At 46.2% G+C, this 24926-nt stretch overlaps 2 long non-coding RNA genes across 2 annotated transcripts in view; one reads left to right on the top strand and one right to left on the bottom strand.

Moving 5' to 3' along the window:
• LOC135288501 (uncharacterized) overlaps nucleotides 1–24926 on the top strand; it is a 447298-nt gene that overhangs the window by 343818 nt on the left and 78554 nt on the right. The window lies entirely within an intron of this gene.
• On the bottom strand, nucleotides 13749–21369 carry LOC135288509 (uncharacterized). Its single transcript, XR_010351578.1, has 3 exons — nucleotides 19720–21369; nucleotides 14544–18546; nucleotides 13749–14088 (listed from the first exon to the last, which is right to left on the bottom strand). It is a non-coding gene; the product is annotated as an uncharacterized LOC135288509 (long non-coding RNA).

Consider the following 24926-nt stretch of genomic DNA (forward strand, 5'->3'; position numbering starts at 1 on the left):
TTAAAGGTGTAAAACTTATTATTCAGTATAAACAGAACAAGATGATTGGGGATAAAAGTATCATATAGTCAACACAGGACATTCCACCCCTTATCCCCATATCGTCACCTTACTACTAAAACTAATATATATATTCTAACTCTACACCCACATACATTATACATCTAATATACAGCTATACACAGACAATGGTGGCAACATTCATCAACAGTGATATTTATACATGGTTCTCACCCAACAATCAGATCTCCCTGAGGTACACATCGTGTTCTTCCATCTTTTTGCATTATCCACCATGTGCAACCTGGTCCCTGAGCAAAAACAACCCCGCAAATGGGTTTTTCTGTACTCGAGGCAGGATTGATCCAAACTGTCTTCCCTAACAAACCCCTGACATGTACCACTGGGACTTTGTCTCCATCTACTCTATGCAAAGGCTCAGATTGGGCAGGGCCCACTCGGTTAGTAGAGCCTCGGGTATTAACTAACCAGATGGCCTTTGCCAGATGCTGCTCCCAATTTTTGAAAGATCCCCTACCTAAGGCTTTTAAGGTGCTTTTTAGCAGCCCATTGTACCTTTCCTCTTTGCCCGAAGCTGGTGCATGGTAGGGGATATGGTACACCCACTCAATGCCATGTTCTCTGGCCCAGGTGCTGATAAGGCTGTTCTTGAAATGAGTCCCATTGTCTGACTCAATCCTCTCAGGGGTACCATGTCTCCACAGGACTTGCTTTTCAAGACACAGGATGGTGTTCTGGGCATGAGGCACAGGGTAGGTCTCCAACCACCCTGTGGTGGCTTCTACCATTGTGAGCACGCAGCGCTTGCCTTGGCATGTCTGGGGCAGTGTGATGTAGTCAATCTGCCAGGCCTCGCCATACTTGTACTTGGACCACCGCCCACCATACCATAGGGGCTTCACCCTCTTGGCCTGTTTGATGGCAGCACACGTCTCACAGTCGTGGATAACCTGAGAAATACTGTCCATGGTTAAATCCACCCCTCGGTCTCGTGCCCACTTATAGGTGGCATCTCTACCCTGATGACCTGAGGCATCATGGGCCCATCAAGCTAGGAATAACTCTCCCTTGTGCTCCCAATCTAGGTCTATCTTGGACACCCCTATCTTTGCAGCCTGGTCTACCTGCTCATTGTTTTGGTGCTCCTCATTGGCTCTACTCTTGGGGACATGGGCATCTACATGGCGGACCTTCACAGGTAGCCTCCCTACCCTGGTAGCGATGTCTTTCCACTCTTCAACAGCCCAAATTGGTTTTCCTCTACGCTGCCAATTAGCCTCTTTCCACCTCTCCAGCCATCCCCACAGAGCATTGGCTACTATCTATGAATTAGTGTAGAGGTAGAGCTTTGGCCACCTCTCTCTTTCAGCAATGTCCAAGGCCAGTTGAACAGCTTTGAGTTCAGCAAGTTGGCCTGATCTACTTTTTCTTTCAGTTGTCTCTGCAACCTGTTGTGTGGGGCTCCATACGGCTGCTTTCTACTTCTGATTCATTCTTACCATGAGACAGGAACTATCAGTAAAAAGAGGATATTGTGTTTCTTCCACTGGCAGTTGGTTATATGGAGGAGCTTTTTCAGCACGTGTCACTTCTTGTTCTTCTTCATCAGTGAGACTGAAGTTTTTACCTTCTGGCTAGTTTGTAATTATTTCCAGAATCCCAGGGTTGTTCAGCTTTTTAATACGGGCACACTGTGTTATGAGAGCAATCTACTTATTCCATGTAGCACTGGTGGTATGGTGGGTAGAGGGAACTTTTGCTTTGAGCATCCACTCCAGTACTGGTAGTCGGGGTGCCAGGAGGAGTTGTGCTTCAGTGCTTATTACTTTTGAGGCAGCTTGGACTCCTTCATAGGCTGCTAAAAATTCTTTTTTTGTTGGAGTATAGTTGGCTTCAGACCCTCTGTAGCTTCCACTCCAAAATCCCAGTGGTTGGCCTCGAGTCTCCCCAGGCACCTTCTGCCACAGGCTCCAGGACAAACCATGGTTCCCGGCTGCAGAGTAGAGCACATTCTTCACATCTGGTCCTGTCCTGACTGGGCCAAGGGCTACTGCATGAGCGATCTCCTGCTTAATCTGGACGAAGGCTTGCTGCTGTTCAGGGCCCCAGTGGAAAGTGTTCTTCTTACAGGTGACTAGATAGAGAGGGCTCACAATCTGACTGTACTCAGGAATGTGCATTCTCCGAAAACCAATGGCGCCTAGGAAAGCTTGTGTTTCCTTCTTGTTGGATGGTGGAGACATTGCTGTGATCTTGTTGATGACATCAGTGGGAATCTGACGCCCTCCGTCTTGCCACTTCACTCCCAGAAACTGGATTTCTTGAGCAGGTCCCTTGACTTTGCTCTTCTTGATGGCAAAGCCAGCTTTTAAGAGAATCTGGATGATTTTCTCTCCTTTCTCAAACACTTCTGCTGCTGTCTTCCCCCATACAATGATGTCATCAATATATTGCCGATGTTCTGGAGTTTCACCCTTTTCTAGTGTACTCTGGATCAGTCTATGGCAGATGGTAGGACTGTGCTTCCACCCCTGGGGCAGCCGGTTCCAAGTGTACTGCACACTTCTCTAGGTGAAGGCAAACTGAGGCCTGCATTCTGCTGCCAGCGGAATGGAGAAAAATGCATTGGCAATATCGATAGTGGCATACCACTTTGCTGCCTTGGACTCAAGCTCATACTGGAGCTCTAATATGTCTGGCACAGCAGCGCTCAGTGGTGGAGTCACTTCATTCAATGCACGGTAGTCCACCGTCAGTCTCCATTCTCCTTCAGATTTACGCACAGGCCAGATGGGGCTGTTGAAGGGTGAGTGGGTTTTGCTGACTACCCCTTGGCTCTCCAGCTTTCAGATCATCTTATGGATGGGAATCATAGCATCTTGAGTGGTTTTATACTGTCGACGATGCACTGTGGAAGTGGCAATTGGTATCTGTTGCTCTTTTCTCTTCAGAGGCTCTATTGTAGATGGATTCTCAGACAGTCTAGGCAAGGTATTCAATTGCTGGACGCCCTCTGTCACTACAGCTACTATCTTAAATGCCTACTTCAGTCTTTTTGGGTCTTTGAAATACCTACTTTGGAGATAATTTATGCCCAAAATAAATGGGGCTTCTGGGCCAGTCACAATAGGGTGTTTCTTCTACTCATTTCTAGTCAAGCTCACATCAGCTTCTACTAAAGTGAAGTCTTGTGATCTCCCTGTTACACCAGCGATAGAAACGGATTCTGTCCTTACATGTCTTGATGGAATTAAGGTACACTGTGCACTAGTGTGGACTAAAGCTTTATACTCTTGTGGTTCTGATGTGCTAGGCTAACGAATCTACACTGTCCAGAAAACACGATTTTCCTTAGCCTCTACCTGGTTAGAGGCAGGGCTCTTCTAAGCTTGGTTATCTTTCTTTTCTTGGGCATATATCTTAGAGGTTCCTTCAAGGGGATCGGATATGTCATCATCATCATCATACCTGGCAGTTCGGCTATGGGCAACTGGAGTTGCTTTTCTTGTGGTGGAACTTCTTCTCTGAGCTCTGTCTTCTTTCAATTCATGCACCTTTCGGGCCAGAGCAGCGGTGGATTTTCCATCCCACAGCCTCAAGTTTTTTCTATAATCGCGCAGGAAAAACCACAGCTCAGCTGGTGGGGTGTACTTTCTCTCTCTATCTGGGGAACGTCTGTGTTGGGTACCAGAACTTTTGATCTGTACTGCTGAGATTTGGAGAAGGTCTTCTTTAATCTCCTCTCTGAGCTTCTTATGATTCTCCTCTATCTTATCCTCTAATCTCTGCAGACGTGTTTCCACTGCTGCGATTCTGGCATGTGTTGGGCCGTGTACAGCATCTGCATAAGCTCGGAGCTTCTTTGCCATGTTAAGCATGGTCTCATCCCTGTCATCCCACTTCATGATAGCTAGAGCAGAAGCATATTCATGTGGCCCAAGTCGTACCAGTTTTCGCCACATCACAGATGTGCATGGTACCAAGTCTGGATTCCTAGTTGTTATGTCATCTGAGAAGATAATCTCAGCCACTGCCATTTCTCTCAGGCATTGAATCCCTTGTTCTGTGGTCTTCCACTGTGTTTGCTGCATGTAGAGATCATAGGCACACAGGTATCTTTGCGCTACACTGTCCAAGACCCGTGCCCAGAGGCTGTGAGGGTTAGCCCCCCTCATCATGCCTTGGTCGATGACAGGATCATGTGACAGGGATCCCAAATGCCTTGCTTCTGTGCCGTCCAGAATTGTAGCCTCGCTTGCAGCATCCCAAAGACGGACTAACCAGCTAATTATGGATTCATCAGATGGTCGGGTGTAATCCTTCCTTAGGCCACGCAGGTCCTTCAGGGAGAAGGACTCAATATTGGCTTCTGATCTTGTGCCAGTTGCTTTGACTCCTGATTTTATGTCAGGAAATGTTGAGGGTCCTTCTCCTGCATCATCATCATCATCATCATCATCATCCACTGGTCGATCGGTCTTGTCTGTGCACTTCCCACTTCTAGTGCTAGTAGCAACAGCCATTGCTTGAGGCTTATTGTCTGGTTTAACTGCTGGCTTTGAGCCTGGGGTGTTGGCTGCAGCCTGAGTGACTGCGATAGCTCTTGATGTATCTCTCTGCCCTCTTTCTTCTGTCTGCTGCCCTAGAGTATCTAGCAGTGTGTGATAAGCATATGCTAGGGCTTAGCTCACTGCAATGATCTTTTTCTCCTTAGGGTCATTATGATATTTCTCTTTCAGATATTTCTTCACCGTAGCTTGGTTCTGAATTTGTTCATGGGGAAAGCCCCAGACTATAGGGTCAGAGAATTCTTTCAGGATTTGGCCCATATTTTCCCATTCTCCACCCCACTCAGGATTCTCCACATGTGGGTCTACTTCTGGGTCAGGGGTCTCATCAGCCCTTCTAGACATCTCAGCCCTCATTCTAGAGAAGCTGAAGACCATATAGAGGAAGCTTACCAGATTAAATACCAGAAAGATGGTGTCTTTAACATTCAGGGGAAACTGAACATTCTCCAAAAGTGACGTAACAGATTCAAAGGAGAAGAAGGAAAGGAAAGGCTGGAAAGCCTCATTCCCCGCTCCTCCTCTAACTAGCTGGGTGTAATTACTAATAAATTCTCAAAACATACTGTTAGAACTGGGATGCAGGGTAGGACAAAGAAACCATAAACCACACATATCGTAAACAGACGCCAGTATCTTTGTAAATGCCCTATAAAGCATTATCACCAAGGCCAGCACAATAGCTAATCTAATCCGTGTCTTTTTACTGCAAAAACTACATGATAGGGACAATAATTTTAGTGACCAGAAAGGTATTGAAACCTCAAAAAGGTCTAGAGACCAGAGCCACATAAAGGCCTCCCCAAGAGACATTACAAATTCAAACAACATGGCTACTGGGTACTTTAACTTAGTACACAGCAAGCATAACCAACCTGCGATCAATAAAGGGTTTTTTTCTACTTTCTCAAGCCGCACGTTGGGCGCCACTAACTGTATTTGTCTTGGTTTAGGGCAAGTTTGGGAGATAACTCTTAAAGGGGCTTCTCTACAAAAGCAGATTCAATTGCCTTTCTTTTTTCTAACTGGTTCGGGAGAAAATATTTCTTTGGAGAAAAAGTGGAAAGAAACCTGTTTATTAAACAATGGAACCCAAACAATATTAAACAATAAAACTTCTCACTGCTCCAAAAAAAAAAGCAAACTCAGAACAGTCCCCTCCCCGAGTTGCAGCTCGGCTCACTCAGTCTTTGATCAGTCTCTCTGGTGCTGGAAATGCCGTGGCCCAGGCCCGGCCAGGGGGGCCACAGGTGGAGCTGTTGGTGTTCTTTTGGGTGTTCAGTCTAGAGTAGGCTTGAACAGGTCTAAGAAAAAAGGAAAAAAAAATACAGTCTAGGGAACTTCTTTGCCTCAGCTAGCTAAAACTAACTAAAAGTAAAAAAAAAAAAAAAAAGGAAAAAGGAGTTCTGTCCGGTTGTTTGTACATCTGCAGAAAACACAGTTCAGGAGCAGGAATGTGGAGGAGTGAGAGCAGTCTGAAAACAAACTGTGCGCTTCTTCCCTCCCCTCTTCACTGTCTGGGAGAGTCTTAAAGGTGTAAAACTTATTATTTGGTATAAACAGAACAAGATGATTGGGGATAAAAGCATTATATAGTCAACTCAGGACATGTAGTTAAAAACATTTTGTGGATTTTAATTGTAATTTTTTTTTGTTTTGCTTACATTTTCATGGTTTTTACGCTGTTGTAAAAAAGCCATGGGAGAAGCCTTTTTAATGAATAAAGGTAGTGGAGTTGTGAAGGCCAGTGGGCCAACAGGTAAAAGTCTACAACTGTCCCCTGGATGGAAAACCCCTCAAGCAATAACCACTCTTGTCAAGGTGAGAAGAAAGGCTTCTTCCAGCATGCCTTGCTGTGATATGCAGATTCAATGTATCCCATTGGCCCTTCCCACTCTCTCCACCCCTGTGCCCTCATCCCATTGGCCCTGGTGTACTGTCCCGCCCCTCAAGAACCCTATATAAAGCTGTGCTTTCCCTGCCTGAGTGGCTCCTAGTCCCCAGACTTTCCTGAAGAAGAAGCTCAATGAAGGCTCTCCTTGGAACCCCACACAAAGACCCCATCTCTCTTTCTGCGTCGCCTGGATCTCAGAAGAGCAGAAATCACCCTGCATGAGCGCAGTCGTGCCTTGTGCTCCTGAGGAGTCTTTTCCAAGACACTTCTTTGGGAAGGTACTCTAGACAGCCACCTGCCACGACAAGTGGTGCCCAGCGTGAGGCAGCAATGCTAAGGGCCCTGAGGCCCTGATGATCATTGATTGCCAGGGTACCAGACACGCTCCCCTTGGTAAGAAAGGAGAAGAGCTGAGCATCAGAGGCAGCAGAGAGCGGGTCAAGACCAACAGCCCCATAAGTCTTTTTTTTAAAAGTGCTGTCAAGCTAGGACAATTTTATAAAGAAGACCCAGGTCTCATCCCCAAGAGCTTTCAGGCCAAGATTGCAGGAACCCCCAGTCCTAGTGTTGCGTGGGGGAAGGTTTACAGGGACAAAGATAAAGATGGGAACAATAATTACAAAGGAAGAACAGGTTATTTATAAACATTTTAATTTATTTTTAGATTCTTAAGGGACAGAGTTTTCTAAATGGGATCTGAAAAGAATTGTTTGGTGGCTTTACAACACTTTTCCTGGTGCATCTGCAAGACTCCATATTTACCATCAACTTTTGGGACCTTGTTTGTGTGAAGAACACTCACTATGGCACCTGAATTGCTGCCCATGTCCTCTGCCATCCAGGAGACCTTACACCATCATGCAGCACATGGAGGCCTCCTGCCTTTGGTCACGTCTCCCATAAAACCCCTTCTAGCTTCTGTGAAGCTCCCCTTATTCTGCCCCTCTCTGATTTTCCCATACCCTCCCCAGTCCCTGATCTGGAGTAGTGTTGGCCATGCCATCCCAGACCCTCCTTTTCAAGATGGTAATGGTCACACCACCTTGAAACTGTTTTCCAGCTCTTCACCTTCTCTTCCTGGCTCTGATCTCGCCTCTGGCTCTGCCTCTTCTCCCGAATGCACCACCTCTGGAGGCTCTGACCGTTCCACCATAGGGCACGCCTCTTCTAGGGAAGATGGAACCAGAGACCCCGCTCTGGAAACCATTCTTTTTTTTACTCCGCCAAAATGGTGGCGCCCATAACCCCCCGACTGGACCCCCAGACAACTTGCTACAGTTACCCAACATACAACATCAGGGCTTCTACTCCCTCTCCTGAGAGGGTCTCCCCCTTAGTTGCCTCCACCAGCACCATACAGCCCCTCTAAAGCCAGGCTGATCCATCAGACAGTTTGGGACATGTGTTCCAGTGTCGAGAGCCTCCTTTAAATGCAGCCATTGCCATCTGGACTCCCCAAAGAAACTTCATATTCAATGAATTTGTGCCTGCGCCAGTGACCACCGCCATGGATTGCAGTGGCAGGCATCTCCAGCATGCTGTGGCAAACTGCATTCAACAAAGTTTGACACCTAGAGCTCCCAAGCGCCGCCAGCAGAGGAGAAATCATCACCAAGCCTGCTCCAGACAGCAAATTAATGTAACCGTACAAGTTTTCTATAGAAATCATAACACTTCCCCTTTTATTCCTCCTTCCTGGTAAATATATTTTCAGTTGTATTTAGATAATTTTAAGTTTAACCAAGTTCTAGATCACCTTGAAGATGTGTTTGTTTGATTAACCTTTTACAGCTCCCCAGTCTTCATTAAAAAGGAGTAACTTGATTTAATAGTATTAATTGAAGTGATGTAAGCTATTCAATACCAGTATTATTATTTTGTTGGTTAAAGTTGATTTAGTTTTTACAGACTGTTATTATCTCTTTCAATTTTAATATATACAAAAATGTAAATAGTTCTCAACTAAAGTTACAAGAATTTAATATGACAGAAACAATCCTAACTCCCATTATTCATGTTAAATCTTTAAATGCCTCTATTTTAATTAATTGGAAAAATCGAGTTTCCAGAATGCACTCTTTATACCCTGTCTATTGTCCTTTCTGCAAGGAACCCCGCAGAAAGACAATATCATATTGTAAAAGTATGTGTCTGTCATAGGGTAAGAAGGAAGTGAGTTTTTTTGGGAAGCTGTGATTAAAGCAATCAGTGCTTAGATTTGAATATTGGCACTTAGCTTGGCCACTGAAGGTATGGAGTGCCTTTGAGAACACCAGGGGTGAAAAGAGCAGAGAACTCCTAAGAGAACTTTCTTGGTCCCAGTCCGTGAAGCAAGTCAGACCTTCCCTACCCAGCCAGGGCTGGGTGGGGGAGGCGAAGCCTTGCGGCTGGGTGAAGTAGGCCGGAGCTTCAGGCAAAGGAGGGGAGGTGAAGGCCTTGTGAGATGAAAAAGTGGAACAGCCCTGAAAAGCATTGAGCCACCCCCTACTCCCCAGGAGAGAGAGAAAGCCAGTGCCTGTGCTGCCTTAAAATTCAATATCACAGCCTGACAGCACAGCTGGCCAGAAGGAGAAGTAAAGGATGTGGCACAAAAAAAGTGCCCAGCAGCCGTGGGAGTTCTGATTGTAAGACAAGGAGTGATAGTATAGAATACTTGAAAGACTTAAAGGGAAGAGAAAGAGGAAAAAAAGGAAAAAGAAAAGAGAGACAGTGAGAGTGAGAAAAAAGGACTAGTTTACTTAGATTAATGGCATTAAGTTGAGAACAAAGAAATGAAAGAAAAGACTTTCCTTAAGTGTTACTTTGATTATTACGTTAAACTTATTTTCTTACCTATACCTTTCAATCTTTACATATGTCAAAATTATTTTCTTGTATGTACCCCTTTCATGTTTAATCTTTCCATTAAGATTCTTTATTGTCTGAAGTTTAGCTAAAATTATCAGTTCTATAATTGTCATTTACTTGTTAATAGTGTTTCACTGTTCATTCTTATGTCCCCGGGAATCCCTTTATGAGTTGTCCTAATGCCTCTAGAAGTTACTCCATAAGTATGAAGGAATTTAAGTTGAAGAGTATTCTGGGGCCATAACTTAAAGATTGTTCTCCTGTTTCTAAAAGAAATAAAAAAGGGGGAGTTGTGTAGTGCCCCCGCCCCAGGTGGCAGGGATTCTACCCAGACAGACAGCATGGGTTGAGGGGTGTGATTTAAAGAAGATTCCACCTCTCCACCCTGTGGGGCATGTCCCTGGAAGTCCGGAAAAAGGCATTCCACTCCATCTTGTCAAAGAAGGAATGGCTCCAGAATGTTCTTCCTTTCCTGTACCCCCATTGGTTTCAATTCTACTGCAATGTCCTCACCTTAGTTTTTTCCATTGGTTGTCCTCCTCGATCCACCCATTTGCAGTCCCCTGCTCCTTCTGCTATTGGACCCTGACCCTAAATGCCACCCCTAGCCTGTCATATAAAACCCATGACTACCCCCTTGTTTCTTGTCTTGGTCGCTGGCACAATAAAGGATTGAGACTTGTGCTAAAGCAAGAAGCATCCTGTTGCCTGCCTTTCCCTGTTGGTCATCGGTGCCTGCCTGAGGTCTGAGACTCCAGGGCCCAGGGGAGTTGTTGCAGCACAGGCCCCATCCCACTCAATTTGGAATTTTAGGAGGTGGCAGGCCATGGGGGGCCACAGGACCCTGGGCTGGATGCAGGTCCCTGGACACGAACGCCAGCCGTTTTTCATGGGCAACAAAACTGACCAGGCCAGTTTCCTGATGTCCTTTCCAGGAGGTGCTTCCCACTGCCAGGGCAGCCTGAGCTTTAGGTGGTACCAGGTTGCCTCTGGGAGACATCCTGCGCCGTCTGGGATTTCAGGAGGCAGCAGACTAGTTGGGGTCACAGGCCCCTTGGCTGAACGCAGGCCATTTTCCATTGGAAACAAAACTCACCACCCCAGTTTCATGGTGTCACTTTGCAAGAGGCACTTGGCACTGCCAGGGCAGCCCGAGTTGGAGGTGCTGGCAGCTTGGGTCTGGGAGACATCCTGTGGCATTTGGGATTTTAGGAGGCAGCAGCCCACTTGGGGTCACAGGCCTCTGGACATGAATGCCAGTGGAGGAAAGATATAATGTTAAAAGCATGGCCCAGGCAATGCTCCTTTGACAAGTTCTGCCCTGAGCTTTCCTCAGGAAGATCTGAAATGTTCAATGTCACCAGCAAAAGCTCCTGCAATGGCTGCTCGCCATCAGAGCAGGGCTGTCAGCTGTGAAACAAGTGCTGCCACAAGCAGCAGCTTACCCAGGGCAGCAAATCAAGAGCTAGGAAGGAGCTGATCTGAAGGCCAAACTTCCTTAGCTCCTTCTAAAAGAGCTGGAACAGTTCCTCTTTCCAGTGCGGTGGAATGCTGGGCACCACAGCTCTAGGTGAGAACTGGGCACAAGTTTTCTCTCACTGAGTGCTGTGATGTTTTCTGGAGGAGCTCTGGGCTTCTGTGCGTGCTGGCCACAATGAGGAGAGAAGGAATCAAGTGCACTGACACACCTTTGCCTTGAGCATAACCCAGCCTGGACCAAACACACTGAAAGGTTTCCCCCTGTCTCAAAATGGCAGGTCCACTGTTTGACAACTCAGGTTGGTTTGGTGTCAAGGAATTTCCCTGAGAAATACTCAGTTTGTCTTCCTCTCTGCCTTTCCCTCAGCAGCCTTGGGGATGCTCCTATGTGAAGCCATCTGTCTCACAGAGTTTGAGACAACTTAAAACAGATACTGTGCAATAAGTCATCTCCTCTAAACCGTTCTAACAATCCCTTTCCAGGAATAGGAAATTATTACTAATAGATGAAAGTGGAAAAAAACCCCAACAGTTTATTAACAAACAGATCCCCCTATGACACGTGTTACAAGGTGGAGCCGGGATCTCTCTCGGGAAGAACAGGAGCTGTCATGGAGTAGTTCTAGCAGCTGATGAAAGCTCGCTAGCTCGTCTGGCATCGACTTTCTGCCAGTGGCAGAGCTCCATGGAACAGTCACAGCAGGTGAAGCTGCTGGGCTGGAGCCCCTCAGTGCCTTTTCTCCCTGGCGTGGCTCAGCTCACAGACTCTTGGGCTGGGAGCGGGGCTGCTCCGCTTCTGCCAGCACCATGTCCCTGGGCTTGGACAAACAGTTTTCTGCTAGGAGAGCCCTGCACTCTGTTCCACATCTCTTTCATAAAGGCCCAAACCAACTCCAAACACTCAGTCTACAGCAGCTTTTCACAATGGGCTGCAAAAATCGAGGACTGCTGCAAGTGAGTGTTGGAAGGCTCTTGTCTTGCTCCTGCCAGCAGAATTCTCTGTGATTTTATGCAATTTTATTCAGATGCAACAGGAGAACTGAGGTTTTTTATTAAAATATTCCATAATGAGTAACAGGCCTCGGGAGCATGAGGTACAGAACTGACATGTGAAAGCATGAGCATATCCTCCAAAGTGGTCAGTTTAATTGTCCATTTTATTACTCTTCTATTTACTCTACACTAAGAAGGAAACGCAAGCTTTGCTTGGAGGCAAAGCAGGCATGGGATACACTAGGATCCCTCGCAGGCTCACCAGGGCTGGCAGTGACAAAGCAGGCAGTCTGCTTCATTGAGAACCACTACAGAGCTACATCCCAATGCGCTTTTAAGTACTATGGTATTATTAAGAGCTCCTTTTCTGCATGAGATACAAAAAAGGAGGTCCCTAATGATCTTCAGGCAAGCATGCAGTAAAGACCTGATCCTGCTATCCTAATGAGGCTTTGGCTTTTGGCAATTACACACTTCCCATTCATCTTTTGATGCAGACACTTGTGGTTTTCCCCTACACCCTTGCAAGGCAGGCAGTTGCTGCTTCCCATTTCCTGTTCTTCCCTAGAGCCAGTACAGTGGCTGCTTTGAAACAAAAAGCCCTGAGATCTGGATAGCTTGAAGGAGCATGAAATGCTAATTGAGTGTTCATGGTGGTCATACCCAGGTCTGCACTTGCCAGTGCTCTGAAGCAGCAGCAGGAGGACCGTGCATCATTCCTGTTGGTGGATGTTCATGTTTCTGGTGTGCAAGAGCAATGACTTGAGGAGGGACAAAAATGCCCCAATTCAAACAGTGGCTGTGCAAGGAGATGTGAAGTTTCACAGCCTTTTCTAGAACATTATAGAAAGATCTAAAAGAATATTGTGGCATTGAGTAGGTCCCTAATTTTGTCTCCATAGAAATCCCCAAAGGCCACATTCACTCTGCTGGTGATGGCAACCCCACAAGCTCACGGGCTAGTTTTCCCGCCAACATGCCACCCTGCCTGGGCTTTACTAGGCCAGGACTAGACCCATAGCTAAGCAAACACATGCAGCCAGGTGACATAGAATTTTTCTTTCAGAAGACCTAATTAACACATTCCCATGCCGTTTCTTCTGTAACATCAGTAGGTGGCAACCATGAGAACTTTGCTGGCAAAAGGTTACATTTTGCACTGGGCCTAGAAGTGTTTTTCCCTAAGGCAAAGCAAAGTGAAATATGAAGTTCAAAAGCTTCAAATGCCTATGAAAGGAAACTGCAGAATAATTTCTGGAAAGGCAGCATTGTCAATGATCATGCAGCCCAGCAACAGCTGGAGCTGCATCCAGAATTGCTTCTTCCAGCTGTGCAGGAATTCATTTCAGTGGCCAGCACTGTTCCATGATGAACAAATTGTCCCCTAGCTCGGGCTGAATGGCACCCAGGCTGCGGTACAGATTTGAGGAAGCCTTGTCACTTGTTATTGGCCTCCCAGTGCACTCATCCTTCTGCAAACAAGGTGCAAACAACACAGCTGGGCTGCTGTCCTGGGTAAATATACATACAGACAGTTTTTCCAAATCAGTGCATCTTTTCCCAGTGAAAGACACGAATTCTTCTTACCTATGAAATTGTGATTGAAGACACCTGTGAGCCAGATCTGTGTGAGACTGCAAAGGAGCAAAGCTTTGGGGTTTGGGCACTCTTCTCTTTGTTTCTTTTCTCTGGCCTTTTCTGAGCACAGAACACACCTAGGTAGAAAGCTTTTGACTATACAGGATCTTGTGGATCCATTGTCCCCCAAATAAGTCAACAGGTGGCCCTGTCATAATGCCAAGTAACAAAGAGCAGCACAAATGACACAAAGAAAACATGGCCAAAGAGGAAGAGGAGAGGCCCAGTGAGGAGGAAAGGATGTGGTGAGACACTGGCACATTGAGTGAGCTGCACTCCCACCATCTCTAGGCTAGCAGGACCTGGTCTCACATTCTTCTCCCGGTTTATTTAAATTTAATTTATTTATTTACTTTTTTTTCATCATTAGTATAAAATATATACAATTAAAAATATGTAATCAAGATTTAAAGGTACAATCAAAACACATTTATTCAAAACTACATCTAAGGATCAGAACATATGTACATCTACTACAAAACCTAACATATAAATCCTATTCTTCAAACAATCTTCATACAGGCAGCAGCTTCTTCCTGAACTTGGAGAAAAGAGAGCTCTTCTGTACAGCAGGCAAGGACTTTGTGGGTAAGGCACCATGGGAATTGTCCAGAGGAACCTTCTCAGTAAGACTGTAACCAGTCACATCTGCAAAATGGAGACACAAAGTTTAACAGGGGCCACAATGCAAACCTAAAGCAGCTAAAGCTCCATATTTCATGGGACAGACATCCTGCAAACTTCTAAAGAGCTGCACAGGGAAACATGCTCCTGCTGGCAGGCACTTGAGGCAGGACAAGGGAAAACCCTGACCCACTTCCACAGGGCTCCCACAGGAGCACCCTGGCCTCTGGGCTGCCCTGGGACAGCAGGGAGCCCAGAGCCCTGTGCTCTCCAGCAATGGCTCAGCTGCACATGCACCCTCCTGCTCCTCTGCCTGCCCCACAGCTGAGCAGCCCTCCAGCTCCACGGGGCACTGGCAGCAGCACAGCTCATTGCAGGGGCACATGCAGGGCACAGCTGTTCATTGGCAATGTGCACAGGCTCGCTGGGCTGCCACAAGACCCTTCCTCCCACCAGAGATTGGCCCAGCTCCCCCTCACCTCTGTGTGAGGCTGAGCCATGATCAGCCTTCACTTTGTCCTCGGTCTGGAGTTGCTTCAGGCCCCCCATGCCATGACTAGGAAGGGCGATGGAGAGAGAGGGGGCAGGTGCACACCCTTCCTTAGCATTTGGTCTCTTTTGGCACAGCTAACAAGGCAGATCTGGAGGTGTCCAACTCAGCACGTTGTCATCTCTCTGGAGAACATCATGCCTTCACCAGCCCAACATTTTGGAGAGGTTTTCCCGCACATGTGGAGGCTGGCTGGCAGCACATCTCTTCAGCTTGGTGCCCATCACCTTGTAGAGGGCAGAGGCAAGCTTGGTGGCCACAGTGCGGACATTGGCGCTTCGCACCGGCAGCGCCTTGTTCTCCAGGAAGGACCAGAGCACGGGCAGGGCGTCGTGCTGGACCACTTCAGGGCTCCTGGCATAAACCCACTCCACAAACACTGCCGGGAGAGAGACACAGCTTCTCAACCACCAGCCTTAATGCAAACAGGGATCTACCTCTGCTTTTGCTAATTGGAAGCCTTCTGGCTAAGATCAGCAAAATAGCACAGAGCCCCATGATCCAGAAACGGGCAAAGCAGCTGATCATCCTGGAAACAGAACCACCAACCCCTCAGGACTAATTTCTCCAACCATAGCCTTGTCCCTGTGGCAGACTTTGTACCTTTACTAAATTATTGCACAATCACTTTCTGCATGAGCAATGAATGAAATGTCCAGTTGCTTTTTATTTCCATTAAGAAGTTGTCTAAACCCACACTGAAGATTTGGAAAAGCACCGTAGATAGGAAATGGAGGGATTTCCAATAAAAGGGATGATTCCATTTTCATAACTTTGATGTCAAGTGCCATATGTTTAATCTGGCTCTTCCCTTTGCTCAGTGGCACACTGCAAAGGGCAGGATTAGAACACACCTCAAAACTCCAGCCCACCAGAGATGGCTGCTGCTTGACAGTTGGATTGGAAACATCAGTGACTAGCTGGTGTCTTTGGCAGAATGCTTCTGGGGCTTCCAACAAGCAGCTGTTTCAAACCTCAGGGTGCCTTAGAGAATTATCCAGACCCCATTGCTATGGCATTTGAGCATCTCCACATTTTAATGCCATTTCCCCTCCCAATCTTAATGGCATTTTTTCTTATAATGTCCACTGAACTAGGGGCATAGAGAGAGCAAAATGCTACACAAGGGACTGAAATTCATCCAAAACACAAGTATTTTCTCATATTGTCTCTGAAAACTGCTCTCTGCTCATTTTCTGAACCAAACTATGTCAAACACAGACAAAAATTTACTACCAACAGGCTCCTTGCATGGCAGATTTGGCTGAAAGCTCAAATCCTGAAAAGCTCTGGAGACCATTCTTATTTTCTGATCAGGCAAAATGTTATCTAGTAGCCATTTATTATTCTGTGGTGGAAGAGACTTCATTTTCTCTATGCTTTTAATCCACTGGCAGTCATCAATATTAAAACAGCTCCTGAAAGTACCCAAACCCCAATTGTGCTAAGCAGGAAAAGGGTTATGATACCCATTTTAACATGGGAATTCATTTGAGTTTAAATGCAATTAAAGACATTGGTGACTATTGAAGGTAAGGAACAGCTGTCTCTTCCTACTGAATCTCAGAGAGAACATCTACTTTTTCTAAAGTAGTCCTAATTTATGTTTCATTCCTTTATTTGAAAAAGAGATCAAAAGATCTGTAAAACTAAATTCCCTGTTGCTGGAGATCTACTTTTTTCAAAGCTCTTTAAAGGGCCTTTGACATTCCCAATTGCTGAACATGCCCTTTTGAGATTCCCAATGAAGACACAAAGTGTATTAAACCTTGCATTCAAAGATGTTGGCCTAATTAGCAGTGGCTTTAGCCCCAGTTAAAGCAAGGCTATCAATAGTCTGTTCTACTATATATTGGGATTATAATTTTCCCATTCCTTGGCTATTGCTGACATAGCAAGCACCTCTGAGGAATCAATTATCAGCTGCATTTGTAACATTTGGGACAGTGCTGACACAGGCAGACACTGTTTGCACACCCTGAAATGCTCAGTCCAGCGCCACTTTGACAGCACAGGCAGGAAGCCTCAGCACTCTGCTTCTGCCCCTCTGCCCCCAAAGGCTGCCTTGCACTAAATCCCTGCCTCTAATACATCTGTTGAGTTTTGACCTAAGCTGTGACCCCAGGCTCTGCACAGTTCAGCCTCAAAGCTTTCCAAGAGAAAAACAAGAGTTCTGTGAGGACAAAACAAACTGATCCCCTGAAACAGCATTTGGCACCATTTTCCCGAAAAGATGACAGATGTCCCTGAGCTTCCAAGAGAGGAGCCAGCTGGGGTATTTTGAGTCCCTCCCTTTCCTGGAGCTGGGTTCTGAGATGCCCCAGTGGGAGCTCAGCCCCGAGGCCGAGCTCTGCCCCCATCTCAGGTGCTGCACAGCTCTGCAGCAGCCAGGGAAACCTGCCAAATACACCTGCCTTGGGCACTGGGCAGGAGGGACAAGCTCAGCACCTCCTGGTTTGGAGGAGCTACTCTGCTGTCTGTTCACAGGCATTGCCTGTAAATACTCCCTGGGAAGACCTCTTGGCCTAGAAGGGGAGGCCATACCTGTGATACACTCCGTGACATCCAGCAGAGCTTGGCCACTCAGTTGATTCCACTGGTAGCTGAACTCTTTCAGCAGTGATACCTTATCTACAAGTGAAACACATGTTTCTGCTCACTTTTCTGAGACCATAGGAGAAAGGACAGTGCAGAGGGAAAGGGTAGGGGCAACCCCATTCTATAAAATAAAGTACATTTCTGCTGGTTTTTGAATCCTTTTCTTCTTTCCTTCCAGCCTGCTTGGCAGGGATTTAAATTGCAAAAGAAAAGCTCTCCTTTCACATTTGTAAATGCAAAGTTGTCTGCTGTATCAGGAGCTATGTTAAAACATTTCCCATCAGGGACATCAAGAGTTCAGTCACATGTAAGTAGTGAAATGGTTTTGCATCCCAGAGCAAAAAGGAAGAACCCCATACTTGGGACACAGAAAGGCACCGAGTCAGGCAGTTCCTGAATTCACAGAGCAGCTGAGGAGGAGAAAGTGGCAACTCCCCTTGAACACCTGCCTCTTCAACACTCCTATTTTCAGGCATATTTCCTCAGTGTGGCATTTTCAGAGCTGACATAAATCTGTGTGGCAAAGGAATTGAGAGCAGCCTTTGCCTATGTAGCTAACTGCTGTAGACATCTTGCCCCATGCAAAACAACATGTGGAACAGGGCACCATTGACAGCTGGGTTTATACCTATTTGTTATAAAGAAATGAACTTGGCGAATCCTAAGTTCCCCTTTGAAAATAGAAGACAAAGAAGAAAAGGGGAAAATAGGCAGCTAATGCCTATCATGTAGAGCATTCCCGGTGGCTGCTCTGCAGGAGCTCTGATGGGTCAGTCTCCCTTCATGCCAAGAGCAAAGCTATTCATTTGGGAAGTCAAACGGGGCCCAAGCAAACTCCAAACCCCCTTTGCCTCTGAACTGTAGCAAAGCTGTAGTCTGGGACTTGCTCTTCAGACAGGCAGCACAGAGCCAAGGGCTCCTGGGACTTTTGGGAAATGCTGATCACGTTCAAGCCTGTTGGGGGACTGGTGCATAAGGACTGCACCTGCACAGCTTCTGGGGGATGCCAGCTGGAGCTTTCCACAGACAACAGCAGCTATCAATGCACTCAGCACTCTCTTGTGTCGGAGAGACAGAGACACAGGTGAGGAGAGTCCATGCCAGGGCTCAGCCTTACCTAAATGAGCAATGGATTCTTCCAGCGCTTTCACAGCTGCAGCACGAACCCTGGGATCCTTGGAGTTCAGGTTCTTCGTTATTCCTTCCACCAAACCAATGATCACCGGGTTCAAGGCATCTTTCAGGATGCCTGTGATTTCAGCCAGCACGTCCAGCGCCTTCTGCTTCACTTTCTTGTGGCTGTCAGATATTCTCAGGACAAAATAATCAAAAATCTGTGAATAGAACAAACAACATGAAAGCTGGATTCACATGTCCTTGTTTGAAGAGTGGATGTAGCAGTCAGCAATGTAAAAGATGAGAGTGATCCTTTCTGTCAGGTCAGCACTTGCTTGCACAATTTCACTCTTTTCCTGTGGGCCACTCACTGGAATGGTGGCACAACCTCATGCTGCTAGAAAGATTTTCTTCTGTTTTTAAGAGGTTTGGTTGGGGACAGAATAGTTCCTATGGTATTTCACTCCATCTGTAAATCATTAAATCCATTCCATTTATTCATGCTAAAGACTACCTTTGCTTTAGAAGTATGGAAGCAGATGTTTACAATGCCCGGTTTTCTATACAGTTGCCTCAAGTACTGAGGGCAATTAGGATTTTGCCAAAACTATGGCAGGAGGAGATCTAAGTTTTCTTTTGTTTGTCTCAGCAGCAGTATCTGGAGAAGTGCAGGGCTCTGATCAACTCTTCCAGGATGCAGATCATTTCTCTAAGTAACAGGTAGACTTCTGGAATTTAATGAGCTGTACAGCCCTCATTAGAGCAGGTTCAGTCCCTTGACAGACACATCATCAGGCACCTTTTCTTGGAGAAAGGGGAATAGCAGCTACTGGGAGGAGATGGCAGAGATGAGTCCTTAGCTGTTTTCCTCCTTTTCCAAGGAGAAAAAAAGACCCCCCAAGAAGGGTGAGCACTGTCTTTACCAAGAGGAATAGGAACAAGGATGGAAATGAGAGCCAGAGTTGTGCCTGTGCAAGACTAGATGGAGTATATGGAAGTATTCTTAAAAAAACCCTGGGTTTAAACCATCCCAGTCTGATCTTCTCTTCCCTAGGTAAACCCATTTTTAGTCTAGAGAATAATTGCCATGCTTTCAGTGGCTGGATTGCCTTCACTTAACCCAGCTGGGAGTAGGAGAGAGCAGCAGTCACACCAGCAGAAAATTCTGTCATCATCTGATGAACAGCATCAATAGGCTCCTGCCAGACGTATACAGCTGGACTGAAATAACTTGTCCTGAAGCCTGGACCTGAATTAAATTTGCCTGGGTAAGAGGGACCAGCGTGTCCCAAACAGCCAGGATGGAGTGCCAAGACACACTGAATTAACTTTACTGCTACAGGCTTAGGAAAGGAGCTAAAGGAAAGGAGCAATGAAGATACACTACATACTTGGACAATGTTAGTGGAGATGAGCTGGGGGCTGGTTTTGCACAGGTCTTGGAGGAGTGACACTCCTTCCATGCGCGTCTGAAACCCCTTGGCCTCCAGGAGATTGTAAAGCTTCTGGAGCAGCTCTGTTTCTTCCTCAACCGGAGGTAACGTGACCTGGGCTTGTGCACGGTGTAGGAGGCATCCATCAGAGGTAGATTTCACCCTGGAAAATAAAACCAAATGAGGACCTGTTGGTGATAATACCTTCAGTAAATTGTGAGCAAAACATCTTCAGTAGCTTTTCTAATGATGTGATTTCAAGCTGGAAAGTCATGAGGCTCTGAAAAACAACGTGGACCTCATGACAATCATTTTGGGAGACAATCTGCAAGGAACATTCTCGCCAGTGCTCACTCAGAAAAAGCAAGGATAAGATGCATCTGATCTATCTTCAGATGGCTGCCAAGGCACACAGGTCACATTGCTTTGTGGAGAAAGAGATACACTACTTCCAAGTTTAAGTGGCTCCTCATATGGGATGTTTTTGTCTCATAATAAGGAAACTCATCACTCTGGAGAAGTGTCTCTACAACCAGGCATGACAATCTGCAAAAATAGCTCAGATGCATCTGAACAGATGAACAGGGTCATATGTGAAGGATTCAGAAAATCAGTCACAGAGATAAAAACAGAAGCCAGACACCCCAGAACTATGCTCACATTTCATTTGCTTCCCTAGAGACTAGATCCACAGCTTAACAACCCCCCTGGGAACAATTCTCCTGGATCAACCTGTCTCTTGCATGAGCATGGAAAGATGCTAGCTATGCTACTGAGGCATGTGGTCACTTTCCTGCCACTGCTGAGCGTGACAGAGCTAAATAAATCCCCTCTGTGATCAGAGGAGAACAGGTACAAGTAGCTCTGCAACTGCCGTGAAGAGACAGCAAGGACCAAATTCCTGTCTTAAATGCTGATTGCAGCACAGGACAAAGGAAACCAAACATGCTGTCTCCATCAAGCAAATCAGATGAAGGACAGGAATATCAAGACAAAAAGTCCACATTGAGACACCTGTTGCCTGAAGTTGATCAGGAATTGCATTGCTACTTACTACTCAAACTTGATCCTGTTTCAGGGTAAGAAAACCATGATTCAGCCAGGCCAAACCACATGCATGAGAACTGCATCTTTGTGGAATGGCATCCTGCTTCTAGACTGAGACTTCTCATCAAAACACCCATCAGGAAAAGACTCCACTCAGATGAAAAAAAAGCCCTGGTTGAATTTCCTTGTCCCAAGTCAGGCAGCAGAAACTTGGCCCTGTCACAGCCTCCATACCACTGCCCTTGCCACTGCACTGGATCGTCTGAGCTGCAACCAATGGGGTCTTTTTGTCTCTCAGTTGTGAAAACCCCTCCAAAGAAGTTGTGTTCAGTGTAATGCAGAAGTAGACATTTTTTTATCATAGAGCATTTGTAGGGAAAGAGAACAATCTGTGTCACTGGCCATCTCTGCCAGAAAGATTTTCCTGAGGAAGAGACATGTACAGCTTGTCATGTGCTTTGTCACATCTGAATAAAGTGCTCAGTACTGTTTGCTAGAAGACAATGTGGCCTGGGGCTTCTTGGAGCCATCGTTCCTCTTCTGCACCAGCTCCTTGACAGATGGGCGTTCAGCCTTCTGGTTTTCCATCCCCTACCAAGACATAGAGAAACCCCATCAATCTTTAGAGTATAAAATAGGAAATTCCCTGCTTAAAACACAAGTTAGAACCAGGATCACTGCTACCAAGGCTTAGGGAAACATTTCCTAACTTACAGATAGAAACAGCCCAGGGATTCAGTGATGCCAACTCTTTGTTTTCAATAGCCCAAGGCAGGCTATGGGTGCTACTAGACTGAGCAGCAGTCTAAAATCCCAAATTCATTAGTCTTCAGCATAAATGGGAATAATGCAAACTGGCAGGCAACAAGTGTTCGTAAACAACAGAAGCAACAGAAAAATCTGGACTCTCTGGGGGTTGGCCCATTGTGTTGGAAGGATTTGGTTCAACACTCACTCTCCCTGTGCCTGAACAAAGGCATGCTCCCTTCTGTAATGTCGATAAAAAAAATAAAATCCCCACCCCCCCCCCCACAAAAAAAAAAGAAAAACAAAGGGGTTTCCACTGGATGCTGCTGAATTCACCAAGATTTTTCCAGTTCCACAGAGCTTGACAGCAGGGCAGTATTCCCAAAAGACTGTAATTGTAGTAACTAGGATTGACTTGGCCATCTTTTGTAAATTTGGAAATTTTTAGTACTACTACTTCCAGTATCTTTTGCAAAGACTCTGTTCTCTTCAGAAGCACTATTCTCACTTAATTGCTTTACTGGGGACAGAGGAGGGAGAGCATGGTGGGGCCTTACACTTAAATGTAAACCCATTTGCTCTCTTTCCCTTTCTTCTTTGTGAATGATATTGAAAATATTCCAAACCCCACTTTTTCCCTAATAACATCAATTTCTTTGTGGTCTGCAGATGAACAGGCTGAGGATTAACATCTCATTCCCAGGAGAAAAATGATTCAGTAGAAGAGGAATGAGATCAAGACAGATTGGGGATGTTTGATCTCATATTAGCAGTGGCAATACTTGCACCAAGGAGCCATTTCTACTGCCAAGCACTTACTTTCTTCTGCATTCTTGTCAGAATATCTTCCAGGTCATGGGTGGAAAGAGATCGCTCCAAAAGCATTTTAAATTTTTGATGATTGAGCAACATCTTCACCATCTCCTGTCCATAATGCCTAAGGGAGGGAGGGAGGGAGGAAAGGAAAGAAAAGTGAACAAACAAAGGAAGAGTGTGAACAGAAGAGGCTTATACCTTAAACTCATCATGTGCAATCCTTGCACAAGAAGGCATTACCTACTCAGCAAAGAAGGAGATTTGCCTCCACTTGACACTGCACAGTGCTGTCAGATGAACACAGGAGGCAAGAGGAGAATGTGGGGCAACAGAAAAATACCATTTCACTCTGAAACTGTGGGTGTGCTCCTGTAGGATCAAAGGATCCCAGAGAACAAGCAAAACACATCTGCTTTGTTGTCAGAGCCTATTAGCAGTGTCTTGCTGCCATTGCACAATAATTTGCCTTTCTTTAACTGGCAGGGAAGCCAGGACAAAACACCTCCTGCATCCTATTGATTATTCTATACTATATGCATGCACAGGGGCAGCTAGTTGCTCTGGTGATCTTGGCAGCTATTAATGGGAATTTCATCATCAGAGTAAGGGGACTTTGGTGGTTTGGGTTGATTTTGCCACTGGGAAACCACAGTTTTCTTCAAGAAGAAATTTGGAGGTCACTGAGCCACAGATAACAGCATTCTAGAAATCTGCAGACCAAGTTCAGAAAGACTGAATATGTTGGCTAAAGACCCCTGAAATATTTATAGGAATGTATTAAATTAATGAAAAACAAATGTTTGGGATCCTTCAGTAATGAATATTAGCCAACACTTTGGCTTTGTGTTGTGCACCTAAAGACAATCAAAACTGTTGGACTGGCTCATCTGAGCTCTTTTGATCTCAGTAAAGAATCCTTCAAGCCACAGGAAGTTGGCAATGCTCATTTCTGCTGGCCAACCTCAGGTTACCCAGTACAGTCATTTGCCCAGGCAAGCCAGAGCAATGGTCACAGCACCAAGGCTGACAGAGCTCCAGAAGCCTTTGGACAATGCTCTCAAGCACATGCAGTGACTCTTGGGGTCACTGCATATGACCAGGAGTGTGACTGGATGACCCTGATGGGTCCCTTCCAACTCAGCATATTCCATGCTTCTATGACCCTTATTCACACAGTGAGGGAACTTCATATTTCCTTCAGTTTCCACTCTTGTGGGGTTTTACCTTTATAGCCAGGCACAAAAGGCTTTTCCTGTTTTAGGAGGTGAAATGAAGATCATTACCTTGTGTCCTGGTGACAGTCCTGAGCAAGCTTCCCTGCCACGTGTGCCAGCCTCTCAGCCCTGGCTGTGCCTGCCAGCTTTGTGACTCCAATTCTCTCCATCAGGGACAGGAGGAGCTCGGCCCCACACTTCGGCAGCTGGGCGTGGCAGCTCCTGGGAAGGAGAGAGCAAACCCTGGGGCACAGGGAGAAGGAGCAGCAGCAGCACAGGCCTTGGCCAGAGCCTGCTCCCTGTCCTTGCTGGGGGAAGGAGGCCTGGCTTCTCCCTGCAACTTTAGACACCGCTAGAAGGTTCTGTCCTCAGGTAAACACAAAGCTAGCATTGTACAGAAGGACTGCCTGCAAGGCAGAGGGAGGAATTCCGTCTCCCTGCACTCTCTGATACCCAGCTCCTTTCACAGTATTTACTCTGAGAAAGATTAAGGAAATAGATTACTCATGAATGATTTAGAAATTAAAGACAACTCATGCTGACCCATCAGAGGGCACCCAGTACACAGAGCTGCAGCAGGACTGAGGCTCTTTCCACCCATGATCCCCAAATCTGCAGACCTCTGGGAAGAAACAAATGCAGGGAAAACACATTGTGGGCCATGAAGTTGCAGAATATCCAGCAATGCAGCCTGTTTCTTCTGTGAGGCTTGGCAATGGATACATCTGAATGTTTTACCCTATTCCAAAGCTGAGGAAAGGAGGGACAGGCAGTTTAGCCAGGCTGTCCTGTTCTAGAGAGTGTCTCTTGGGAACTATCAGGCCCAGCACCGATATTTAAGGCAGCATTTGCTTCAACTGTCCCATGGCAGTCAGGCTGTGAAGGTGCCTTTAAAGTGATTCATCATCCCAAGGCTAACATGAAACATGAGTTTGAATAGAAAGTAGAGTTCTATGGCCAGGACAGTCATACAAGACTCCTTTTGGCAGGAGCTGCATCTGCTGTGCAGGCTGTGCCACACCCAGCAGATTGTCCCCCATGTGCTCCACGCCCCAGCAAGTACCCTCCTCCTTTCTCAAGCTAATGGCATCATGAGGAGACATGGTTTTCCCAGGGCCCCTGTGGTTAGTGCTGTGAAATACCAAACACCACTCACAGCTGCAATTGCAATTGTCCCTCTTGCCACAAAAGCACAAGGCTCTATCCTCAGCCTTTGCAGGCACTTTCACTTCCCCACCAGTCACCACAGCTAGGAAAATCTGACAGCCTGGGAGAACTCCAGGAAGCAGCAGGAAGCTGAGTCAGAGGAGCTTTCATTTGGGTATCAGGAAAAAGGTTTTT

This window comes from Passer domesticus, chromosome 33, assembly GCF_036417665.1.
Source record: "Passer domesticus isolate bPasDom1 chromosome 33, bPasDom1.hap1, whole genome shotgun sequence".
NCBI classification, from domain to species: Eukaryota; Metazoa; Chordata; class Aves; order Passeriformes; family Passeridae; genus Passer; species Passer domesticus.